The sequence below is a fragment of the Excalfactoria chinensis genome, chromosome 4 (genome assembly GCF_039878825.1).
Source record: "Excalfactoria chinensis isolate bCotChi1 chromosome 4, bCotChi1.hap2, whole genome shotgun sequence".
Lineage (NCBI taxonomy): Eukaryota > Metazoa > Chordata > Aves > Galliformes > Phasianidae > Excalfactoria > Excalfactoria chinensis.
The window spans coordinates 47848390-47874105 of NC_092828.1; the positions used below are offsets into that span (position 1 = coordinate 47848390).

The following is a 25716-nucleotide window of genomic DNA, read 5'->3' on the forward strand; positions in this document are numbered from 1 at the left end:
CATAATATTTACTAATCAAGTTTGTTTAGATTTTCATTTTATGATCTCCTCTCAGCATGGCTCTGAGTACAAATAATCTATTCTTTTCAGCAAGTGAATTCTAGATTTGGGAGAAAAATAATAATTGTTTTCTTCCCATTCTCATTGATACGTATTGATAAGTATTATCCTTCTTACCTGTTCCAGTGACAAATTTTAGTTTAGCAAAATGGAATTGAAATAGACCAAAGCCTTTCATGTGTACACTGAACATTAAGACAGATATCTAGTGTGAACAGACACTGAAAACCACCGAAACACTGATCTAGTTACCCAAAATTATCTATGTTGATAATTTTTTAGATAGTTTAAACTGTTATGTCCATATGGAGTAATGTTTTTTATTGCTGGGGAACAGAACGTAAGATACGTTATCGTTGTTTTATTTTCTAGATTCTGTTTAAGCAGGGGAGTTTGAGGCAACTAAAAGCTGTGTATCTGTTAGTCACTTCACCAAAACACTGTCTTTTGTAATTTAATATTTTTAAAAATATAAATAAATTAGGAAAAAAAAAGTTACTAGTGGAGAAATGTACCAGCAATTAGAAGAAAATCTGTTAGATATTATTGACTGATACTCTAAACAGCGTAAACACGTCTGTGGAAAAATTTCATGTGAAGTTCATGCTGTGAATGACAAACTGTGATTGCGTGAATCAATGCTGCATTTTAAAAAGATTTGTGACATAGTATTTTATATTTAGATTGCTATATGTCTCATCAATTTCTGTATTATTCAAGTAGCGTTAGGCTGCTAACTCGGATACTTCTGTCTTTCCCTCCAGAAACTTACATACTGTTTCAAGTTTGTACAAAAGGTACCTAGATTTCACCTTCCAGCATTTGGAGGAGTATTGAAGCACAGTACTTTGTTTCAGTGTACTGGTCCATAAAGTCTCATGTTGTTTTAATAAAGCTTAGTGAAGTTTCAGCTAGCATTGACAATGATCTTGAACATTAAGGAAAATATATTAAATCTTGATCTAAAAATAGCAATAGAATGAGAGGCAATGGCCTCAAGTTTCACCAGGCATAGTTTAGATTGGATATCTGGAAAAATTTCTTCTTTGAAAGAGTAGTAAAACATTGGAACGTGCTGCTCAGGGAAGGGAGGTGGTGGAGTCAACATTCTTGGAGATGTTAAAGCAGTGTGGAGATGCAGCGTTGATGGGCATAGTGGTGATAAGTTGACCATTGGACTAGATAATCTTAGAGGTCTTTTCATACCTTAATGATTATATTTGTAAGGAATCCAAGTGCACATGGCAACTTGATAAAGCAAACACAAAGACCGAAGACCGATACCCTCCTAGCTGTAAACTCCATTCAGATAGTTGTAAAGAGCAATAACGTCTCCCCTGAGCCTCCTCCAGGCTGAACAGTTCCTGTTCCCTCATCTGCTCTTCATAAGATTTGTGCTTCAAACCCTTCACAGCTTCACTGACCTTCTTTGGATGTGGTCCAGCACCTGAAATAGTATAATATATTGAATATATTTTTTTTACATTTCTTAGAAGTCCAAGCTGGGAAAACAAACAAACAAACAAAACACCACTAACAAAGTAAACCTACCTCCTGACATTCCTCTTGTTTCAGTGTTTCAATTGTCTAAAGGGAGATTTTTGTCTCAATTTGTAACTTCAAAATGGGTATATTCAACAGATAGAAAAATGTAATTACTGTCCTTAAGATAATTTATCACCAAACTACATTTGTGACATCAGTCATTATGAGGTCTAATGCATGTAATTGGCAAATGTGTTTGCATCTCATACTTTATTCTAATTGACATCCACCATATTGCCAGTGACAGCTTTTCAGCCCAGATGAATGCTGTTTGCCAAGAGCTATTACTACTTTGCTGAGATAGTCGTACATGGATACATTATAGTAATGCAAAATTTTGCTATGTTTTTTACTGCTCAGGTGTCTAGGTTCACTACTTATGAATAGCAAGGCTTTGACATGCATCAGGTAGATTCTTGATGGTTTGATGATATGCCACTTTTGAAGGCTTATACAGTACATGAAAAGAGGACTGCTGAAATAGTGAAAGATTTGTGTGCTTTGAAGCACTGAATATAGTTCATGCAAGATGAAACTTTACAAATTACATCTCTGAAGAAAAATGTTTTACTAAAGAAGCTACCATTAGGCATTTTCTCTCTTGTAGTAATAAGATTCAATTTTGTCTTCAGTATTCTTGCAAGAGGACAATGAAATTTAATTTTATGAGTTAGTGAAGGCCATAAGAGACTGTCTAGAGACATTAAATAGTCAGCATACCTGCTGCAGTGACATCCTGTCAAGGTACAAATACTGACCTGTCAGTCCAAGTGGACTAAATCATAATGTACTGCTGTTCCCCATACATAAAGGTTTTGAGTAATAAAGGTAGAATTATTGTACCTCTAGAGATACCAGAATGTTTACCTTTAGTATCTTGGATATTATTAATTCATCCAAAAATCTTTAGAGGAAATGAAGTGTTAGTAAAACACAGTATTACTGCGTTGAAGTAGGTGCATAGTTCAGTTACGTTATAAAAAATACATTGAAGATATAAATGAATATTAAAACATAAAAGTTAATCATTTAACTAGTTTGTGTACACATTGGAACCTAAGCTATTATTGAAGTTCCTTGAACTCTAAAGACTGGCCATGGCAAAAATCAGACCAAATTTTAGGAAAAGATCAGAACAAAGCCTTATTTCATAGTTTAAAGGTGATAACAAGATTCAGAGATGTTTTAAGTTGTTGTTTTCTGATTTTATTGTTCTTTGCAACTATCAGTAACTAAGATTTCCCTTTCAGAAAAAAAAAAATAAAAATAATGAGTTTTGTTCAAATAACTCTTACAAATTCAATAGCTAAAAGACAAAATGCCATATGTGTAGTACTCTACTGTACTTTGGGTTCAGGTAGTAACAACTAAGAAAGCTACAGTCCACAAAGGAAAGAAGACACAATGAAAACATGTTTAGAGGAGATTCTCAGGTACAAAATACTATTTTTCAACTTAGTCACCACCATTAGCCAATTTGTTTTGATGAGCTGATCAAGACATTCTTCATTTTGTAGCATGGTAGCTGTGCATGGCCTTCTGGAACATGGCTTGTCTTTCATGTTGCTGTCACTCTGCTGAAGCACACCACCCACCATCTCACTCTTCTAACAATCCACTGTTTGGTCTCCATAAACATTCAGCAGGAGACAGTGAATGTCGGTGGGTGCTATTTTTTCGGCATGAAGGAATTCAATTCCACAGCTTTGTTTCTTTTGCACTTCCATGTCAGATGCCGTTTTCTTAATCTGCCCACCTGCTTCTAACTGTCACACTGTAACAAAATGTAATGGAACACTGATGGGAAGGTTCTGCCTTGTCTGCTATCCCACCAATATCTGCCTCTGATGTCATGGGCTAACATCATAAAACAGGAGGCATTACTTTCAGAGCAGGCCTCAAAATAAGATACTGATTAAGTTGCAGTTGATCTAACTCTCTTCTTAGGCAGTATGAATTGTATTATGAACTTGATATTTTCTTAATATCTAAGTATGATATACGTGGGTTTCCACAGGCAGTGTAGGATAATTTTGATCTTAGTAATGCAGACGACAAGAATGCAGTTGGCCTATGCTACACTGCTACGGCTACTGGCGTGTGTTCAACTTCTTCACTGGGAGCCCTGGGGCCTTTTCTGCAGAGCTGCTTTCCTGACACTTGGCTCCCAGCTTCTTGCCTCATTGCGTGGTGTGATTCCATCCCAGATGCACATCTTGTGGTTGTTTTTGTTCTACTCCAAGAAGTCATTGCATTTCTCTGGTCTGTTCAGGTTCCTCTGAATAATAGTCCTGCCATCCAGTGTGCTGACCACTCCTCCAGTTTGGTGCCACCTGCAAACTTGCTGAGTGCTCTCTGTCATCCAGATTGTTAATGAAGACCTTGAAGTACTGGCTTCCAGACAGAATTTGCACCACTGATCACTAGATTTTGAATCTGACAGTTTGGCTAGTTTTCTGTCCATCTCTTCATCTACTTGTCCAGCTTATTTCTTGCTAGTTAGCTGATAAGACTATGGGAGGGTGTGCCAAAGGATGCATTTAAATGCAGATACACCACATATGCTGCCTTCCCCATCTCAGCTATTCCTGTCACCTCATCACAGAGGTCATGGCAGTTTGTCAGGCTCTGTCAGTGAAAATAGATGGGGAAAATATGCATGGAGAATTTCAGCTTTTTTGCCTATCTCTTATTGCTGGGATCCATAACAACAGTATCCCCATCCTCTCTGTGGCTGTGCAATGTGGCTTAGTCCCAAGGGGCAGGCAGGAAGACCAGGGGCATTGGTAGGAGAGGTTTGTAAGAGCACATGTGGGGCCTATGGGAAGAGGAGCTGAGGAAAAGAATATCCTGCAGACATGGGAGAAGTGTGAAGTGAGTCTTCAGTCTCACTGAGATAATTTGGGGAATAGTAAAGGATAGGCAGGTAAAAAAGCAGCTTAACATTTTCATGTGGAAAGGGAGGTAAAAAAGGGAGTTTTAAAAAAAAAACTTGAGTTTAGGAAGAGAAGAATTTTTTTTCGCCTCAAGTTCTTCATTACTTGTTTATTTGTGAGCTTAGAGAAATACTTAGTAGAAACTCGAGTGTGTGCTGCTGGAAGATAGATAGAAAAAAATAGGAAAAAAGGGAGACCAGAATGAATAGATTATTTTCTGACAGAATTTTGATAGATATACCTTATCTAGTATGCTATTATTATGGAAGTAGTAGAATTAGAGGGCTGAACTACTTTTCTTAGGATCATTCATATTATATGCTATGGATGGGGTATAACAAAGTAGAGATGGCAACAAATTTATTAGAAAAAAAATCTACACATTAACACAGTCTTCTTGTCAGGGTTTTTCTCATTGTTTTTATTTGCCAAAGGAAGTACTACACCAGCACTTCTTTTAAGCAGAAGAATTTGTGGGGGACAAATGGACTTCTTTGCATTTGTTTTAAGCTTTATGTTATGGTTCTATGATTTTTGGTTACCAGTATTCCACATCATAACATCATGTAGTGCACTGGGAGTTAAAGTGTCAATCCTCCAGTTCCAGCTACCTGTCCAGAAGAGAAGAAGAACTACATTCCCCAGGGGGGCTCTGTGGTCAGAGGGGAGATAGAACTCCTGGCAAGGTCACCTGGTTGGGCCCTTCTCTTTGTTGCTCTTCTCTTTTGCCTCTTCTGTCTGCTGCCTGTCCCGACTATGCACATCACTTCAGTATTACTGTAAGGCCTACAGCTTTCAGATACTCTCTCATTGTATTTGATTTATTAGCTTCAGTTCTGATTATATTGCAGTATAGTGTGCTATCTTGCATTCCGATACCATATTTAGTAAATCCTATTCCACATTCCGTTAGTCTGTCTTATAAAAATACTTTATAGAAAGCAGTAGAAAATTTAGATCCTTATTCTAAATCTAGAAACCCTGAATCTAGGGTGATCAATACATAGGAAATTTATTCAGTAAATTTAGCTATCAAAACTAATTATTCAGAAAATTACATATATCTGTATACATATGTATTTTTTTTTAGAAAAATCAGTGCAATCCTCTAACTGCATGGAAACATCATCCAGAAACAAAGAATAGTCATTGTTCAGTCTTTGATTTTGTGCAGAGACAACTGTCTCTATGAATTATGAAGCCAGCAGATATGCATGCGTTGAAAAAAAACAACAACATAAATCTTTACAAGATGTATAGTAACAACTATGATAGCTTAAGGATGGTGAAATTTCAAAAGCTTAGAAAGGGATTGACAGCATGATGTGGAAAAATGTTCAAAGAACTGTATATATTTCTCTTTACATAATTTCCATGAGGGACCTTAAACTATCAGGCTGTTCTTTCTAAGTCCCTATAAGAGATGATGAGAATGCACAACAAACATAGATTTTAAAGGAACAAATAAAATTCACTCTATCTTTCTCAGAAATACTGCAGCAAGCCTGAAGGTATAGAAAAGAGATAATATAACTTGAATTTAGTAAACTTCAATTTTTATGATCTCAGAGAATTTATTTTACGCAGGTTAGGAAACTGGGGTCTAAATAAGACTGGTTTAAATTCAGCATGCAAGTTCTGAGAAAAAAAAAAGCATTTTCATATTTACTCGTAGAATCACAGAACCACAGAATCATAGTGGTTGGAGGAGACCCCTGGTAGCTGTCAAGTCCAACTCCTGGCAAATAGGTTCTCTAGAGTAGGTTACACAGGAAAGTGTCCAGGTGGGTTTTGCATATCTTCAGAGGAGACTCCATAGTCTCTCTGGACAGCTTGTTCCAGTGCTCTGTCACCCTCACAGTAAAAAGGTATTTTTTTCCTGTTCTAATGGAATGTTCCATGTTCCAGTTTGCACCTGGCATGGTCACTATTTTCCTTCTTTTTCCAGTAGCTCCGTGTCAGGGTTGGATGGTTTTTCATTGATATTCCACATCATTACATAACGCAGCTTATTGGGAGTCAATACTGTAGTTCCATGGACTGTCAATATTTCCTGGTCTCAAAAGAGAAGACTGAATTACAATTCCCAGAAGACTTTGTTTCCATTTCTTTTCATGACAACAGGCCAAAAAGTGATACTGGGCAAATAAATAAAGTTAAATTTTCATAAGAATCTATACTAGGTTTAGGCCCATACAACAATTTCATCAATAGTTTATACGACAGAATAGACAGTACTCTTGGTGCAATCAGAAGACATTGTTCAAGTTGAAAATGATTATAGTAAATTCTAGATACAGTGAAAAATATTAGACATATAATAGAGTTGTGAATGAGCAAAAGCACTAAGTAGGAGTTCTCAGCTGCAAAAATATTAGATGGGGAATCACCTTTAACACTACATGAAGGAATATGGGGACTGTATATTTGCCATGACATGCTGTTACATGTGTAGCCAGTTCCAGACTTTTTGCTGTCTTACATAAATGTTTGCCCTTCTTTCATATCAGCTACAGTACTGCTCAAGAGGTGTTAAAATGCCTGGCAGACATCCTTTGGCAAATCTGAAAACATTTCATGCAGCTATCACCCTTCATGAATTGAGGCATAGCATATTAATTTCTACCAAACCACTTACAGCGTTGATAATCTGTAGCAGATGCACAAAGGGTACTGTCTGAAACTGCTGAGCCTATATCCACAAATCTTTAGGAACCTGATATAAGCACCCAGTTGCCCATCTTATAGATCTGTCCTTTATTTTATTTTATTTTATTTTATTTTATTTTATTTTATTTTATTTTATTTTATTTTATTTTATTTTATTTTATTTTATTTTATTTTATTTTTTAAACAAAACAGCAAAAAAGAAAAAAACAGAATATACATACTTTTGATAGTTCATAAAATTCTTAAAGGCATAGATAGAAGATGTAACCAGGTTTGTTTAGCCTGTAAAATCAGAATTATGATGTTGTTACCAAGGAGATCAGCTTAAATGGTTACCTCTAATGTAGATATGACAAGAAGTAGTGGGTTTAATTTGCAGTAAAGCTTGAATGCAAGAGATGAGATAAAGAAAAGTAAGAATGATTAACTCCAGGACTGAGTTGTTCATCTGAAGTTTGTTTCAGCTTTGAAACCTCAAGCTTTGACTACATGCTTTGAAAGAGATGTTGAACTGGCATTTGTCATACTGGTTTAGAACTGAAGCAAGTTCCTGCTCAACCCTGCTTCCTGTAAGAAATGCTAGGAGATGTAAATATGGCCTCTTTATGCCTAACTCCTGTTACTTCTTAAGTCATTTTCTGTAAAATTCTGCCAACTATGTGAATAGTAATCAGAAGAAGAAACAGAAAGTGCTTCTTCTGTTTCTACTGAAAGAACATGTAGGAATCATGAATAAGCTCTACTGTTAAAATAAACATGACTACTGTTGATTTTACATGTTCCATATATTACAGTTTTTCTTCATGTTGAATGAAAATCTGATTGCACTTTTTTGGAAGGCTGTGTGATTTCACTTCGTGGTCATTACGTTTCTCTTCTTAGGCCACCAGATGGCTGTTTAGATGTGATAAACCCAAAATGCTCTTCTTGCCAGCTGGAAGACTGAAGGACTCAGGGGTCATTTGAGTGCTATATGAGGACAAAGTTTAAGCTTTTGTCTTCTGTAATGATAATCGAATATGGATAAATAATGGTGTGAACTTTGTAATACATTATTACTCAATGCATACTTTTTTGTTTGGTCTTTTATTTATTTATTTATTTTAATTTTACTGTATGTAATGATTAGAATTATAGTATTTTCCACATATGATTGTACTTACTCTGCACTGGTTATTCCCTAGGTTTATCTCCAGAAAAGCAGAACATTCATCATAGGACCAGAATACACTCTGGATTTTCTTCCCACGTGCAGACTACACGAAATGAAGTTTTAAATCCACTTACAACAACACCTTTTTGTAAGTAGATTCTGTCAGTTTGTTTAGTAGACTATCAGTGTGTTATTCAGTATTCAATGAAGAAAATGGCTAATTCAGTAGTTGACCTAAGAAACACTGCCATATATTTATGTGTGCACAAAATATTGAAGAAATAGAAGGATAAAAGCAGAGAGATCTTCTGACAGATCTCTCCCCGCTGCCTTTTCTTAAATTCAGATGGAGAAGTGAAAATTGAGAGTCAAATACTACTAGCCAGTTTTCACAAATGGTAATACTGCACTATATGCAGGAGCTGTATCAATGAAATCACAAGGCAACAAAAGGAAAAAGCAGAATTATGAAATTGAGGGGCTATACAGAGAACAATATTTACTTTGTCTTAATAATACTCTCCCTCCATTTCGCCAGCAATAGAATAACAACCAGTTATAATCTCTTCCATGTTTTGCATTCGTACTAGTAGATAGCACAGCTTAACAACATCAACACTAACAGATGTAGGAAACCTCTTATTATCAATCATTACTCTTAGTTATATTCATGACAGTTATATCAAGGGATAGAGAAAGAAAGGTAATTCAGCGATGGTCAGAAGGACAGTCGGAGAATTGGTTGTGACTGGTAAAGTGACTATTAAGTATTTTTAAAACTGAAATTCATCACACTAGTACAAGCTGAGACACAGACTTCGTTATTATTATGAAATAAATGGATATTTTTAAATACTTTGAATTCACAAAGCATCCAGGCATTTGAGCTTTCAGTTATTTGCAAGAGGTGTTTGAGTTGATGTACTTAGTTTCCTGGTTTCAGAGTTAGAAATCTCATGTATAAGAAAACATCATGGCAGTTTTATGATTTATTGACTAAAAAAAAACATTTTTACTGGTTTATTTGTTAGAACGTCATTTTTGTGTGGTTGAAATGTGTAGAGGTACAGTTGATGAGAGGACAATATACCTATGTTCTTTAGAAGTTTGACTTCTTGAAATCATTAAAAAGTGGACACTGATGTTAACTGGAACATTCACTATAAAGTAAGTAAAATATGGGTTAAAAAGAAAGAATTCTCATTGTATTGAGCATTTGAAACTTAGAGTCAAATAGATATGTTATTTTTGCTCTTTATTTTCTTCTACATAGTATGTCTGCATCTCTTGAAAAAGCTTTTGAAAATGCCTTTAGTCGTTTTCTATTTTTTTTTTTCTCTTAAAGTTGATTTTTCAGAGGAATCTAGGATTTCTGTTTGCCATCTGTTGTTTAACACTCTATTCATTTTTACCATATATAATGGATAGATTTTTCATCTTGGCTTCACAATTTGAAACTAGAAAGCAATGCTTAGATATGCAATCAGACAGTACAAGGATATGTATCAGCGTTAATTTGTTTTTATCTGCATTTGTTTATTTGAACTCTGTGCAAGGAGGGAGATTTTGAAATAAAGAGCAAGTTCTCTGTAGTATGGTGTGACAGCTTTTATGAAAATGAATGGTTGGATGAAGGAGAGTGACAACCTTGTAAGGTCTACATGTAATATCTACAGTGTAAGTTCAAACTATATTAGACAGTGGAGAATGCACAGGGAAGTAAAACATTTCACTTGCCACTATTACGGGAAAAGCTTTTGATATCTTAACACTTTCTTACATACTAAAAGCATTCAAACACCAGCTATGTATTTATTGGACTCAAAGCATCACGCGTATAAATTGCTGCTTCTAGTGGCTCGCGTGAGTGTCTGGATAAACACTGTTTGCATACTCTTTCTCCTTAGTCAAAAACTGATGACCTGGCTGAATGCTGATATTTTTTATAAATATGTGGAGATGTAGAAGGAGGAACTGAACTTCATATAATAGCTGAGTGCAGTCAAGTGAACAAAGTGTTTACCTATTTCATGCCCAACTTTCTGTTTATTGTGCTAGATATGTTTGTAATACTTTAGCATGTAGTAGTTTCTAATGGCAAAGATATTTTTAGCAGTGTCCATTTGTGTATATGAAATAATTGAAGTTCACACAATAACGCATAGTTCAATTTACATGAACGTGTAAACTGGCTCATTTATGAGTCACTTGAGCATGACTGGTGCAGTGGTATTCCACATATGACAGGAAACTTACAGTAACATTACAGATGCATAATAATATTGAAACAAATTGTCCAATACATTTATTTCTTTGACAAAAAGTGATCAATTTTAATTTGTCAAATTCTGTGCTGTTCTCTCTTTGTACTGAAAGTATACATATGAAAACAGACCGTGAAGTCTGGTGTTAAAATTTGATCTTTTGTCAGAGAAACAATTGGTGAGGTTAAATGATAGTCATTGTTAATCTTAAAGTGCAAGGTAGTGGGAACAAAAAAAAACGCTTTACGATGAGTTTTGTCAATCTGTATAATTTTTCAGTTAAGCAGTCATAAATCAAGGAATATTGTATTTTTTGAGGCTCATTAAAGAGACATTATACATTAGAACAGTGAGGAAGTCAGCGTAATGAAATGATGAATGCCTATAACTATCTGTATGTAAATGATGTGAGACAGATTTGCTGGTGCTACAGAGGAGAATAACAATCTATTTGACAGTTCCCTGTAGGTGCTACTTCTGGATACAAGTGACAGATGTTAAACGTAAACCTCTTCAGCAGCAAGCACTTATTAGCACTCAGTAGGGAAAAAATGGCAATATAGAATAAGACAAATAGCAGATAATGCCATTTAAATAACTTTGTTCTTGCAAAGCTTTATTGTCAATGTGAGGTTGGTTTTCTTGTTTGTTTTCATTGACAAAGATTAGGTATGTAAGAGAGCCTTTTGGGATGTTGGAAATTGTCATTTGAAACATTTAAGAAAATTCAGTTTCTGTGATGGCAATACTTGATAGAAAGTACACATATGTCTCATGAACAAACATTAAAAAAAAATCATCAAATTATGATTATTATATATGTTTTGTATCAGTATTGCGCTTATTTGCTGCCAGTACATATTTTATTAGAATTAATTTCAATTCTTGTTTCAATCTTTCTTCCCTGTGATACTGTAGAAGACTGTTGCCCTTCAGATCTATAATATTTGTTCTAAAAGGGCAGAAGCAGTTAATGATTCCAAGTACAGAATGGCAAATAAATTTTAGGCCATCTTATGTTTTTATCACTAGACTGTTTGTCTCAGGCCTATCCTGAGATGCTGCTCCTAGAAAGAGAAAATAGTAATATGTGTGAGATTCACATGTTATAATAATAAAAATCCTGAGAGACGAGAATTGAGTAGTTCAGGAGGCTATCAAAAACACTTGATTTATCTCGTATCTTACTTTGTAATAGATTTGGTTTGGGATTTATATTCTTTAAATCATGAATTGAGACACAAGAATTGATTTTTTTTCAAATTGTCAAAGCTTACTTTAAAGCTTTATTATTATTATTATTATTTTATTTTATTTATTTATTTATTTATTTTTAAGTAGCTTGTCCATAATGATTTATTTTTTTTTATTTTTTTTCCCCCATCTGCCAGACAAACTACTGCTGGAAAGAACAGAGACTGAACAGTTAAAAGCAATGTTATATCTACATGGTTAATTTCCATACTGCCTCATGTCTTTTAGTAATCTAAAATCTCTGACACTATTTGTGCTTTCTCTTTGTTATACTCTGTTAACTGTTAAGGCTACCTTGTGTTGCTTGCACTAAATCTCTTAGGAGCTTTGAATTTCACTGCACCACTGCAGTTTGTAATCTCCTTTCATGATGTTAAATTATCAGCCACATATGCACTGTGTCTGACTTACTGGACATATTTATTGTTCCCCTGCCTATTGTGCTTACTAATTTGTTTCTTTATTGCATTGCCTAGAGTTAGGGAATATTCACCTCCAGTTCTCTGAATTCTTAAAAGAATAGCTAAAGTTTGCTCTTCTGTACATTCTGCCATAACTTATCACCATTCCAGTTCAAATGTACTACCAGTTTAGCAACCTATTTTATCAAGAGGTTACTCTTCCGTAGTTCCTGATTAATGTTCACATAGAACAGCAGCAGGTTCAAGAATCTAGAATGTGAATAAAACTTCAGTGGTGGAAGGAGAGTAAAGACAAATTTAGGTCAGTATTTAAGCAGTACTCCGCAATCGCAGCTCCCTTTTCACACAGTTGATCTTAGATCGGATGTAATAACGGGTTCATAAGTCCAGGAAATGTATTTGTATTCTGTTAATCAAGCCATCTTAGATAAAGACAAGGCTTAAAACTATTGCACAATTTTATCTCCTTCTCTCTGCAGCACAATAGAATTGCAAACAAGAGGGAATTAGTTAGAGAAGAATGAACAGATTCTTTGCTTCATCTTCTGTTCTCAGATGTTCTGAAGTCCCTCTTACACCAGATGCCACAAGCTTTTTAAAAACTGCCTTGCATATCTGGTTGACCTGAAATGTTTTGAAGAAAGTGAAAACACCTGAAGCTGTGTTGACACTAAAAACAAAGGGAAAGAAGGAAGAAGAAAGCATTGTCTTTACTATATGTGCAGATAGAAAACAATTACCTTGGTGATATTAGGGTGTTCACAAAGGTTAATGAATAGTCTAGTATTTGTGAATGGGGAAGAGTTTCAAAGAGTTGCACTTCCCAAAGAAGAAAGGTGTGATGGAGATGAATTATTTGGCCTAGAAGAGCAGATACTAGAAAAGCATTTTCCTTTTCTATTTTATATTTTATAAGAAAACAGAGTGCCTTTGCTGGGAAGGCCTTATGGTGCTTTATCAGCACAGCCAGTACACAGTAGACTTATTTTAATTTCCTCTAAGCTCATTGCAATTTTGCAAAGTACAATACCTGCTTAAAGTTGGATTTTAGAGCAGTTAAGGAAGTTCATGAAGAAGTAATTCTACCTCTTCACAGAATTCAATTGGGAAAAAAAAAAAGAAAAGAAAAAAAAAAAAAAGGAAAAAAGGAAGATCTGCTTTGTCACCAGATTCTATTTGTCATAATCCTACCATGATTTCAGGAAGTTGATTTGCTGTTTCCATGGCAGATGGAAAAAAAATGGGTTTGTGCTATTTGTTAAAAAATAGTAGTAATATCTTCCTTGTATTCTATACAAACTCCTAAAAATATATCTCTATTGGATATTTGTATTCCGCACAATGGGAGAACCAGACGAGCTTTTTCCCTTCAACCACTTAGAGCTTCCAAGATGTAAGCATAGTTACTGAGATGACTGCATCAGAAATTAAATTGAGTCTGTTCTTCGGAGGTCATTTCTATAACATGATCCTGTATATTTCAATACGATGCTCCAAAAAAATCACCGAAAGCCAGACTTCTACTTGTGTCCTTATTTGTATGATTATAAGTCATGATCCTTACAAAGAATAGACTTAGAAATCAGAATTTGCTTCAGTCTGATTTCAGATTTTTTTTTTTCAATGTGCATTTTTAAAGCACAAAGACCATCTTTAAAAAAACTAAAAAAATTTAACTATAAAAAAAAGATAACTATATAAAAATTTTTGAAGTGGAATAAATCTGTGTTCAGGTGGTGCATTTAATTGTGTAGTTAGTAGGCACTGAGCCACACCTCCCAGAAGAAAGATAAAAATTATATTGCATAATTATTCTACGATATTGTCTGAACAGACAATAGGTAATATAAGAGTCTGAGGTAGAATGATGTGTAAGTCTTCTCTAGCATTACAAGTTGCTGGGAAAAAAAGGGGAAGTTAGAAATTTCATATTTTTTATGCTTAATTCATTACAACTTTAGCAAAATTGTCAGATTACAAGGTGTTTTTTTTGAAAATAAGCAATACAGTTCATATTTCAGATTTAAATACAACTAAGAACATACGATATATTTTATTTATATTTTATGACTAAATTTACACGATGCTTTAATGCTTATAAGTTACCCTCTTATTCTAAGCATATACTTTATAAACTCATGTATATATGTTATAGACTATATATTTTGCCTAAAAGGGCAGTAAGCACATACTCTATATACATGTCTATAAATACTGACTAAACATACACAATATAAATTAATACTTAATAATTTTTATTTGTATGAAAACAATTAACCACAGGTTAATAATTTACATTGTAATGTAATTGCCTCTAGTACTTGGAAAAAATTCCTTTGAAATAATTTACTGAACTTCTTTGTCTCATCAGAAAGTCTACTTAAATATAAATATTTCATTGCCTCATTACCTCTACTTAGTGTAAATAATAAATTAAGTACAAGAACATCTATGTAAACAATTGAGAAATAATTTCTTTCAAATTTTTTAAGTAAAATCATCAAAGAAATATTGTACTAAAGAAAATTAAAATGGCAATGCCTGTACATGCTAGGTTGAGAGTTTTATTGCGCTGTCATTACTTTTAAAATCAACTCATTGCTTGGTTTTACTAGAATATCTAAGTAATTTCTTTCAAAGCTTTACATTAGCCATCATTGCCTTTCTTCTTTTTCATTTGTTTTTGATTTAAAGCTGACTGCATATACATAGAAGTCTGATTTTATGCCTCTAACTTGTGACATCATCAATTGTAAAAAAAAAAAAAAAAAAAAAAAGTTGAAATCTCTTGAATGCTGTTTATTTTTCACTTAAAAATCCCTTTGCATAATGCAGTAATGATGTGCTGTAGGACTCATCTAACTATTTCAGCTTTATTTATTTGTTTTTTTAAGATCTGCATACCTTGTTTAAACAGTCTTCAATGATGGTAGTATGAGCTGAGTTCTGCTGTGTGAATGTTCCAGAAGAGTACATAATTAATAAGTTAATATTTTACATCACATAGCACTGTTTTACGCTACATAATAATTTTTTTTTTGAATATATATTTCTAGTAATCAAATATTGAAAAGAACTGTGATTTGCTGTTTATTGCAGTGAGAAAATTTTACTCAAATAATAACTTTCATTGACAAAACGGTTAAACAAGACCAAAGTGCTTATGGATTTTTTCAAGTATAAAAATTTACAGAAGTTTTACAAGCCATTTCCAGGAGATTGGGCCTCTCTGGCTTTTACAAAAAATAAAATAAAATAAAATAAAATAAAATAAAATAAAATAAAATAAAATTAAATAAAATAAAATAAAATAAAATAAAATAAAATAAAATAAAATAATAGAATTTTACTTCAACCAAGGCATTCAGACTGAGCCAAAGACTCAGTCTTTGTATGTGGTGTCAAAATAAAAAAATGGACAAAAAAAGGACAAAAAGATGGTCTTGTTTTTATATTAAACTGAAGAAGAAAAAAACATATGGAATCAGCAAAATATCCCACCTATGCATTGCTTTCACAGCCGAGGATGTCCTAAAATTTACACATTGGTGTAGAATAGAGCTGTGCTTGAACAGAAGGCTGTAAATTGTTCTTCAGTCCTTCTGATACACAAGTATAATTTTATGATAACAGTGAAAGGAGACTCATAAAGAATGGTTACTCCACTGATGCTTTCAAAATTTGATAGCAGCAGGAGCTACCATTGGTTTTCATTCTCAACCATTCATCAGTCTGTTCGTCATTTTCAGAAGCAAGCTATAGTTTTAGAATTTCATTGCCAAATAAGGATTGAAAGTCAAGGCCAGACTATGGAAAATATAGATATGGAAATAAGTGATAACATTATTTTAAGACTTTTAGGGATGTCAGGATATATAAATTTATATATAATTAGTAGTCTCAAACCATCTTCTGTTCTCCATTCTGAGATATGGCAGAATTTTTGCCAGAATGTCATTCTGGAAGTGAAGATAGACAAAAGCAGATTTATGACCGACATTGAAAATGTTGTGAACTGAGCAATAAGACTGCCATCTATTCTAAGTTTCCTCCTCTGCCTTAGAAAAATTTTTACATTCAAAATGGAAGCTAGATTATAGAGAAGATGGGAAGTAAATTTGGTACTAAATACAGGAATGCAGAATAAAGCAATGGAAAAATATGATGATGGACACCACTGAGTAGGGTGATGTATAAAAGAATACTTGAAAGAAAGAATGATAATTAGAGGATTTTTTATTTTTTTTTTCATCTTAACTTTTGAGACTGCCATAACCTGAGGCAAACTGTTTGACACTGCAAAGCAGAAGCAATTATCTATTTTACTGAAACAATTTCCACCTAAAGGAGATGGAAATTAGAAAATGGAAAGATGAAAAATCTGGCTTAGAAATACTGCATTATAGGGTATGTGTTTACAGGCTAGTATATCCAAATGATGCATCATTTTGTAGAGTTGCACAAATAACATAATCAAACATATAGATGTATGTATTTTTGTGTCCATTTATATGTATTTCTGTATAAATTTATTTCTGTAGATGGGTATATCAGGTATTGTACACATCACTGAAAACTGAGTTCCATTACCTGAAATTTCTCTGCCAAAAGTTTTATAAAGTGTTCCTCAATAACAATGCAGTTTGACATTACATTCAAGCAGTAAACCTGTAATAGTCCCTTTGCAGCATAAGTGCGTAGCCTAGAATAGCTCACCCTTTTTCCCCTTTTATCTACTGCACAAGGTATAGCTATGTTGAAGAAAAATGTAGGGTTTTTATTATTATTATTATTATTATTATTTTAAATTGACTGAGAAGGGTGGAAGTATGAAAGAAAAAGAAAAAATAGCTTAGATTAAAATGAAAAATACATCATTTAAGTTCTGAAAAGAATAAAATTAGCCCTTTTGTAGTCAAATAAGTTATATTTTACTCATTACAACTGATATGGTTGCACAAATTCTTTTAAGAATTGCAGTTTTATCTTTACAAGATTCTGGAGTAGTTGATTTACCTGATATCCCTGATAGCCAGTTTCTATTTTAGTAGCTTTATTACTATAGCAAGTAGCTGAAGAGAGCAGGCTTTCCTTTTCTGTCTGGGCAAATTTGAGTCTGCATTTTCCTCAAGAGTGATGATGAGGCTGCACATTTTTCTGGGCAGATGAATGTTGTAATAGTTTTCCTAAATCTTGTATTTTCCTACTGTTTTGGGAGACAGATTAGAAACCACAATTATGTATTAACACCAACATTAGTGTCTGTGTAATATATATCACCAGCTTTAATATCTGTCTATTTTTGAAAGTGACCTGGGAATGAAAAGGCTTTGACTTAACTTTCTTAGGATTACGACTGCCTTAAATGAAAGACTCATTTCTGACTCCCTCTGGATTGACTCCTGCTGGGGATGTAAGAATTTATGGATTGTTCTCCCTCTGCTCAGAAGAGCAAAACAAAACAGAAAATAAGAACCCAATCAGCATCATAAGTAACTGGGAAAGAAAAGACTGAAAGAATGTAATTTCCTTTCGGTCTTCTGAACTCTGCATCATCATTACAAGTTCTTGAAAATTGACTCACCTGTTTACTGATGGCTTTCCAGGGGTGACAATAATCTTAGATGAAATTTCTTTCCATGAAGTTCTTTATCACTGTCAGGTCACTGTGTCGTATTTTTATTGATGAACTGATAATATGTAAGACCTGCTGATGAGAAACACAGAAATGAATATTTCTAGATATGACAAAAGCTTATCAGTCCTTCCTTACAGACAGATTTTAACCTTTAGTACTTGCTCCATTTCTCAAGTTCATTTGTAGATCTTGCTTTCTTAAAAATTCTCTTCCAGCTCCTAAATATATTTGCTTATAGGAAAACTAGTAGAAAAAAGAAATCCTAATCCCTGCTTCATGGTCAAATCCTGGACTTAATGGCTTGTACAGCTATCTGTCAAAAATTGCTACACTCAACGGCCTCCTGTATAAAGATTCTAATGAAGATTTCAGTGTAAAAGTAGTGTATGACAGCTCTGATGATGTCTGTCACCTGGATTCCAGCAAAGAATTCATACCATTAAATTCTGGAAAAGAGGAGTGAAAAGGCAGTTAATATGACTAACATATTTTTGTGACCCATTTTAAGAGCAAATTAACTTTTTACCTGAGTTGGATACATACTTTCCATTCTATTCTGAAGAAATTAAAGTTTTATCCAAATTATTTTATTTCCCATTTGTGAATACTGTATGCAACTTGAACAAGAAATGCATCATCCACTCACAACAAATAACAATATTTAAATTAATAAATTGTTTATAATTATTTTCAGTGAATGAGCAGAGGTTAAGTCTACTCTTGAACATGCACACAAAACCTGATTAAATACATTCTAGAAATTGAAGTGGCATTTTAATCTAATGTCAGGAGTGGAGTATCTCAGTTCCCTACAATAGTCCTGAGAAAATAGTGAGCAAATGAGATTGAATAAGAACAAAAGTTCAAACTCAGTGTTAACCAGCAACTCTTCATACTTTCCCTTCATTGTTCCACTTAGTGGAACTGCATGGCTCTTGGTGCAGTCTCCACCAAGACAAAGTTTTCCTATTTCTTATTTATTTATTTTTTTAATTAGATTTTGTGAATTTGATTCTCATTTCTTCAGAATATTTCTCCAATGCACTCAGAATGAAATTTTCTGTCTTTCTTCTCCTTCTCTCTCTGATTTGCAATTAAGGAATTGTATAGTTAGTGTATATAATATGGTCAGTTTTATTGCCTGTGGATTTTAGTTTAAAATTTAGAGTATCTTTAGTTCAAAATTTAGTTCTTCAAACTTCCTCCTTTTCTCTATTCTCCTATTCCTTGATTTTATGGTATTTAGAATTATTTTTAAGACTTTTTTTTTCTTATATATTAAAATTATTAAAATGTCTTTAAATTTCACCCATTTCAAATAATAAAAGAAAACTTTAAATGAAAACAGAATATAGAAATAAGCATCACATTTATTTAAATAAAACAACAGACTAAGTGATTGGCACTGTAAAACTCTTGGACCAATGCTGACGTACAGGAATGTAATACATAACTTACTTTTCTGCCTGGCAATTGTCAAGGCAGGAGAATGGACCAAATTAATTTACTCGGATTCCCCTAGGCCTATTTTCTGTGGTTCATTTTAGTGTTCTTTTCAAGGGAGAATATAACATTATGTTTTAGATTTCTGCAACTAAGTGGGACTTTCTGAGTATAAAATTGAATTAATTTAATATAAGTAGATCAGGCATTTGCATTTCATTAAGGAATATATACTTTGCGATTTGAACTGCTGTAGCTAAATTTGTTTTGTACAGTATATAACGGTACACATACTATGTTAACGAACTTAAAGTAACAAGTATTGGGAACAGGTTAATATTTATTTTTTTTCCTAATAAGTTGTTTGGAAGTGTCAGTGAAGTAAAGAGTATTAGAGAGTTTGTAAGTGACAGACTGATGGTAAGATGGTATTGGCAGCAGTTGATTTGATGGTTTATCAGTTATACACAAACAACAAATGCCTCTATGTCCAGGTGCAGACTGGTAATAAGTGGTGTCCCCAGGGGTCTGCCTTGTGTCCATTACTCTGTAGCATCTTTATCAGTGATACAGATGGCACCAAGCTGAGTGTTGCAGTTGACACAGCAGAAGGAAGGGATACCATCCAGAGGAACCTTGGTAGAATGAAAAGGCAGGCCCATGTGAACCTATTGACGTTCACCAAAGCAAAGTGCAAGATTTCGCACTTGGGTCGAGGAAATCCCAGATCTATATACAAACTGGGAGAAGAACCTCTTGAGAATAGCCCTGCTGAGAAGGTCTCAGGAGTTGTGGTTGATGAAAAACTTAATATGAGCCAGCAGTGTGTACTTGCAGCCCAAAAGGTCAGTGGTGTCCTGGGGTCTATCAGAAGAGGGCTTGTGATGCTCCATCTGGAATACTGCGTCCAGGTTTAGCATCTTCAACACAGGAAAGATATGGAGCTGTAGAAGAGGGTCCAGAGATGGTCCATGAAGGTGACTGAAGGGCTAGAGCACTTCTCCTGTGAAGACTGAAAGAAGTCTGCTAGTTCAGACTGAAAAAGAAAAGGCTGTGGAGATGCCACATTGTATCCTCCCAGTATTTAAAGGGAGTTTATAAACATGAGGAAAATCACCTTTTTACATTGGTATGTAGTGATAGGACTAGGGTGAATGGTTTTAAATTAAAAGAAGAGAGATTTAGATTGGATGACAGGTGGAGTTTTGTATTGAGTGAGTGGTGAGGTGGTGAAATAGGTTGCCAAGAGAAGTTGTCTGTACTCAGTACCTGGAGGTGTTCAAAGCCAGGTTCGGTGGGGCCTTGGGCAATCTGATCTAGCACTTGATCTAGCAGCTGGCAACCCTGCCTGTTGGAGGAAGGTTGGAATTTGATGATCCTTGAGGTCCCTTCCAGCCAAAGCTATTCTGTGATTCTGGGAACACTTAGAAATCTGAAGATTTCAAACACTTCTTTCCATTCGAAGATAAATTGTTTCTTATTAGCAATTATCATATATTCATTTGCCATAAGTCATTAATAATCGAGTAGCATGTATGTATAAGATTTGAAATTGGGAAGTTAGGAAGGCTGTGTGTAATTCTAATGTACACAAGATCTTTTCACATGCATTTAATATAGTTGAGATATTTGCTTTTTTATCCCCCCAAAATAAGCCAAGCACATCCACATTCAGAACTACTCTACACACAGAAATACAGGGTATAGCTGTACAAATTTAAATACACATTCTCTGTGGCTGTAACTCTTACAGACTTGAGGGGAAAAGATGGTTATCAGCCATTTACACTGATTCCCTTATGACATATTTATAAATCACCTCTCTTCCAAAATGTGTTTGTATAAGGCAGTGAGTGTATAATTCATTTTCATGGTATCTTGAAGATTCAGATCAATCAAAAAAACCAACAGACAGACACCACAGTGTGTGGTGTCAAATTTAAAAAATTAATCATCAGATGAAGTAATTTACTGTGCAAAACCAAAAGCATGATAATGAAAGTTGTGGACTTATTACTTTTTGTTTACTTGCTGTTCATAGAAATAAAACCTAATTTTGTTGACCAGATAAACATTCTTACTTTTTCATGAGCTATTCATGAAAGTTCAACTTAGTTTTCATTTCTGATTTCTTCAAATATTTATTTTCTATTTTCTCCCTCAAGTGATATTTTCTCGGAAATGAGTGAGAGTTTAAATAAAGTTAAACTCTCTTTCTTGCCTTAAATTTTGCAAGTAAATATTTTATGAGTAGAAATAAAATTTGAGTGACTAGGACTGACGTAATCAGGTTTGCAGTATTAACACAATTCCATAAAATAAAGTATATTGATATTTTATTTACCCTTCTATAATACTAACTTTGATAACCTAGTGGGATGAAATAGGGTATGATTTCTAATCAGTCAGAATTAAGTCATGGAGTCTGTCCTTTGGAGAATGTTGACAGAATTCAGCAGGAAAAAATAAAGATTTAAATACATAGTATAAGCAGAGGAATTTGTCCTTTGTCCTTTTCAAGCACTCTCTTGTCTGGAATCTATTCTGAGAAAATGTTGAATTTTCATAATTTTTCAATGTTAATTAACTGCATTGATGGCTCCAGTACATTTGGTAAAAGTTACTGGAAGAGGGAATAGTTGAAATCAGTCTGAACTATTTCAATTTCATTACAAAGAATCCACACAGTTCTTATTTCAAAGTTAGAATCACGTTTGTTTTGGACCTGTATGATGCTGCTGCCAAAGCTGGGATTGCCTTCTGCTTAAATGTAGAAATAGTTTTTAACAGCTGTACTATATATAGCATTTTCCAAACTGACATTTTATTTTCAGTGGCACGTTGCTTCTCAGTTAGGATTTGTGGCCTATCCAGGGTGGTTCCCAGTACATCCAGTAATGAGCAACAAAACAAAGTTACCCTCACTGAAAAATTGAGCAGGCTTTTTAAACTTCTGCCCATCTTCAAAAAGGAGCTCCTGTTACCTGATTGATCAAACTTTGTTTTGTAGCTGAAGAATACATTACATATCTGAGCTTTTGTGTATGAGGCTAGCTAAGTGGCTTTTTAAGGAGCTTCTTCCTGCAGAATGGAATTTTGGGCACATCCACAGAGAAAATGCAGGTTTAATGTTGAGTGATTGCATATTCAGGTTGTCCTTCATTATCTATCACTTCCTTGTCATTTTGTGTTGAGTGATGACAGAGTTTAGTTGCAGACCTGTTACTCTGTTTTACAAGGAGTTTCTTGAGGGGCATGTTTGATATTTTAAAAATCAAAGAAATATACCCCAGAACCTTTTTCTTAAGAGATTGTGATTTTCTTGTGAGATGACCCCATCTTTGATACCGTTAGATCAAAATATATAATTCTTTTGATCTTAAGGATGAAAAAAGGGAATCTTGTTTTGTTCTTGACAAGTTTTTGTTTTGAACTTACTTTGTATTTACATAATACCTTAAATAAACTTTGGTTACGCTTATTTAGAATTTGATGATTCTGAGAAGAGAAAAAATATGGGAGATGTTTGCAACTGGTCATCTGTTTTTATTTGTAGTTTAGGGGAGCTGTTCGATCCATCTTGAACTGTTGATTGAGCACCTGGTGAAGGGGTGTGTCTGGCCCTGAGAACACGGGTGCATTGTTTGCTCATACAAGGGCCAGCCACTGAGGGGAGAGCATCTTTGGGACTTGGGACTTGGGACTTGGTCTGCTCTGCGAGGAGTGTTGCATGACCAGAGAGCCTTTTTGCCAGTTGTGTGAGTTCAGCTCTACTTTCTGTATATGACTATTAACTTATCATGAATACGTGGTATTACTAAGAACCCATTAGAAGGAATTTTGCTTCTTTGTGGGCAGAGTAGTAGTATTTGAGGTAAATGAGAGATAGTAGAGCAGTATCTAACACTCAGAAACTAGACCAACTGTTCTCTTTATGCTGCTTTAATAATGGAAAGCACTTCGTATTTTTATATGGTTTGTATGTGCAAGTTGTATAATTTGAAATGTCTGCCTGTTTTTCACAAGTGGGATTATGTATGTAATTTGTAAAGACTAGACACTGCTGCTTTAAAAACAGAACAGTAGTTGACCTGTCTGTATGCAATTGATTAGGATGTTAGCTGGTGAAAGATCTTTCAGATGTACTAGCTTATGTATATTCTCCTTCAGTTTATCTGTCTCACTTGATCAGAGGTCGAACTTGCTTAAATTTTTATTTGCTTTTCTGAAACTGTAATTTTTCATGGAAATGTATTATTTCTTTGGGTATTTTACTTGTACAAAGCATCCAAGATTAATCAGCACATGTGGAGTCTTAAGGAGAGAAAAGTTAAATTCCTATTGTTAACTCTCAACTCATGCATGAGCAGTGGAAGGATCGCATGGACTGCAGAACACCTGGCTCTTTTCAGTACTTATAGGATTGCTGCTGCATTCTGCTTGTACAACACTGATACATGTTTATATGTTAAATATCAGTTCAAAATTAATGAAAATGAAAATCTACAAATATAGTGCTCATGTGGTCATCTCAAAAAAATTCTTCCAATTAGATTTTACTGTCAAAGAAATTGAATCTGCTTTCAAAAGAACCAACAATCTAAAACAGTGAAATAAATCCTGGGTTGTGTAACATGCATTTAGTGTACTTCAGTGCATTGCCATATTTTATGATGTTTTATCTTTTACATGATGAATCTTTTGGCCTTATTTCATTAAAATGTAGTGTTTTCAGGGAAAACTATTTTTTTCCCTTATAGAGACCACTAGCACAGAACAGTTACAATGTGGGTGAAAGAACTATGTGTAGAATTTCTGTCCTTTGATTCAAAGAATGCTAAAATCATAAGGTTTTTTCCTCCCAGTGTGCGTGTAGAGTAGGAAAAGCATCGTGTTAATCTTGCCAAATTGCAAAAAGCACATTGCTACAAAATACTGCACACTGAGTGCCACAAAATATGTCATATTAATGATACGAGTATTTATGGAAAACTATTCAAAGTGTTTTTGCAACTTCTTTGACATAATATGTGAGCATAGTTTAGTGTTATTTTAAATGTATTCTTAGTTTTTTTCCCCCTTTTTTTACATTAGACGGCTGCTGGAAGCAAGAAGTTTACAGTCTACCTCAATCTTTCTGAATGCATTTTAGGTCACATTGTAACTAGGAAGCCAGATGTGCTAAATTATTATGGTGATATAAACCATATTGTTTCTGCTAGGTAAAAGGTAAATAAACATAAACTGAACCTCACCAGATGCATTAGGTCCAGGATAGATTAGATAATGTTGAGCAAATCATAGAGGAGTTTCAGAAATAATCCAGTGCAAAGCTACAGGCTTGGGAAAGAGTGGCTGTAAACCTTTGCAGTAAAAAAGGATCTGAGTGTATTAATCAACTATCCCTTGAACATAAGCAGCAGTGTGTCCGGGTGGCCAAGACCAATGGCGTCTTGGCTTGTATCAGAAATAGTGCAACCCAGAGGAACAGGAAGGTGACTGTCCCTCTGTGCTTGTCACTAGTGGCTTCAAGTTCTGTGTTTTGAGCCCCTCACTGCAAGAAAGATGTCAAGGCTCTGGAGCATGTCCAGATAAGGACAATGTTGCTGTGAAAGGATGAGAACATAAGTTTTGTGAAGAGTGGCTGAGGGAATGGGGATTGTTTCTCCTTGAGAACAGAAGGCTTGGGAAAACCATATTGCTCTCTACGACTGCCTGAAAGGAGGCTGTGGAGAAGTGGGGTTTGCCCTCTGCTCATGGGTAACTGTGGTAGAATGAGAGAAATGGTCACCAGTGGTGCAAGGGGAGGTTCAATTTGAATGTTAGGAAAAAATTTTCTGTCAAAGAGTGGTCAAGCACTAGTACATGCTGCCCAAGGAACTATTGGAGTCACTGTACTTGTAGGTGTTCAAGAAATGTGTAGATGTGGCACTTAGGGACATGGTTTAGTTGGGCAGTATTGATCATAGATGAATGTTTGGATTAGATGATCTTAAAGATCTTTTCCAACCTTTTCACATTCTGTCTTCTTACACTCTCTTTCAATGTGATAAATCTATCTTTTACTATCCCCTTTAACCTACAAAGGATTGTAGATTCTTTAAAATGTTGTTAGATAAAATCTGCTCTTACCTGCTCTTCAAGAAGCTTTTGTTATACCTTCTTTAACTGTCTAAATACTGTTTCCTTTGGGCTCTTTAATACAAGTTCAGCGTGAGAAAATTAGATAAGTAAAGTCTCACCTGTGGAGCATCCATACAGGCACCATTCACAAGGTTCTTCAGGTGAGGACTCTGAGACAGTGTTGTGGTTTATGTCTCATAGACAACTA

The 25716-nt window shown here is 34.5% G+C and overlaps 1 long non-coding RNA gene across 1 annotated transcript in view; it reads left to right on the plus strand.

Moving 5' to 3' along the window:
* Positions 1 to 25716, plus strand: part of LOC140252048 (uncharacterized) — a 488632-nt gene that overhangs the window by 43681 nt on the left and 419235 nt on the right. Inside the window, exon 2 of the long non-coding RNA XR_011903520.1 lies at positions 8396 to 8512. This is a non-coding gene — a long non-coding RNA (uncharacterized lncRNA). The remainder of the gene's footprint in view (positions 1 to 8395; positions 8513 to 25716) is intronic.